Here is a 1650-nt window from a genome sequence, read left to right as displayed (position 1 = left end):
TTTCTTTCTTTCTTTCTTTCTTTCTTTCTTTCTTTCTTTCTTTCTTTCTTTCTTCCTTCCTTCCTTCCTTCCTTCCTTCCTTCCTTCCTTCCTTATTGGTGGGTACAGCAAACTTTCTTAATGGTATTCAAGAGAGTAGAGCTCCTCAGAACCCTCTCGCTATTGTGGGGGTCTGGGATAGAAACTGTGAGGGAGATGCTGAATGTTGGGGACTGAGTTGGGACAGGGACTCCCCAGCAACCAAGGGTCTCTCTCTTGCTCTCAGTGTCCTTGCTGGGGTGCGTGGTCCAGGGTTTCTTACTCTTTGGAGCCTGTGTAGGCCATGAAGTCCCTGTTGCTGTAGCCGTATACATTGTCATACCAGGAAATGGGCATTATAAAGTTGTTATTGAGAGCAATACCAACCCCAGCATCAAAGATGGAGAAGTGGGAGTTACTGTTAAAACCACAGGAGACAACCTGTTCCTCAGTGGATACATTGGAGGTAAGAACATGGAAGGCTATGCCAGTGAATAGAAGGTTTCCTGTTCAGCTCTGGGATGGCCTTGCCCATAGCCTTGGCAGCACCTGTGGATTCCAGGATGATATTCTGGGCAGCCCCATGGCCATCATGCCAAAGCTTTCCAGAGGGGCCATCCATAGTCTTCTGAGTGGCAGTGATGGCATGTCCTGTAGTCATGAGTTCTTCCATGATGCCAAAGTTGTTATGAGTGACTTTGGCCAGGGGGGTAAGCAATTGGTGGTGTGGGAAGCATTTCTGACTATCTTGAGCAATTTGTCATCCTTCTCATGGTTCACACCAATCACAAACATGGGGAAATCAGCAGAAGTGATGGAAAAGATAACCATTTTGCCCCCACCCTTAAGTGAACCCTGGCCTTCTCCACGGTGGTGATGTTGTCAGTAGATGCCTCAGCATACTCAGTACCAGCATCATCCCATTTGATATTAGTAGGATCTCACTCCTGAAAGATGGTGATGGGCTTCCCATTGATGACAAGCTTCCCATTCTCAGCCTTGACTGTGCCATTGAACTTGCCATGGTTAGAGTCATACTGGAACATGTAGAACATGTAGTTGAGGTCAATGAAGGGTTCATTGATGACAAGAATATTCACTTTACCAGATGGAGATGAGATTGTGGCCCTGGTAACCAGACACCCAATATGGCCAAATCCATCCAGTCTGATCTTCACCATCATATCTAAGGGACAAACTTGGCACTGTATAAGAAGATGTGGCTGTCTCTGCAACAGGAAGGAACAGAGAGTTTATCTCTTTATAAAAACAAAACAGAAAACAAGCAAACAAAAGCACATACAATAAAAAATTTAAAAAATCAAAACAGACTAGCAAACTGAAAAACAAAACAAAACAAAACAAGACAACATACATACATACAAAAAATAGAGTGGTTTGTGCTGGCAACTACTCCTGGGCATAGAGCCTGCCCTGGAATAGAGCCTGCCCTGGAATGTGGTCCATGTACTCAATGACTTTCCATTGGAGGAAACTGGTTTTCCCTTTTTTAGCAGGTATCAACTGCAAATAGCTTCTTGGCTAAGGGCTGGACTTTGTGTTCTCACTCTCTTGTCAATGATAGGATCGTAATTTTTAAACCCAAACATTCTGTTACCATACAATCCAAAT

At 44.2% G+C, this 1650-nt stretch overlaps 1 pseudogene; it reads right to left on the bottom strand.

Moving 5' to 3' along the window:
* Positions 1–466: 466 nt before the first annotated feature.
* Positions 467–1199, bottom strand: LOC110302741 (annotated as a pseudogene).
* Between the last annotated feature and the right edge of the window lie 451 nt (positions 1200–1650).

Source organism: Mus caroli, chromosome 10 (genome assembly GCF_900094665.2).
Source record: "Mus caroli chromosome 10, CAROLI_EIJ_v1.1, whole genome shotgun sequence".
Lineage (NCBI taxonomy): Eukaryota > Metazoa > Chordata > Mammalia > Rodentia > Muridae > Mus > Mus caroli.
The sequence above is the reverse complement of the archived record's forward strand: the minus strand, read 5'-3'. Positions and strand labels throughout refer to the sequence as shown.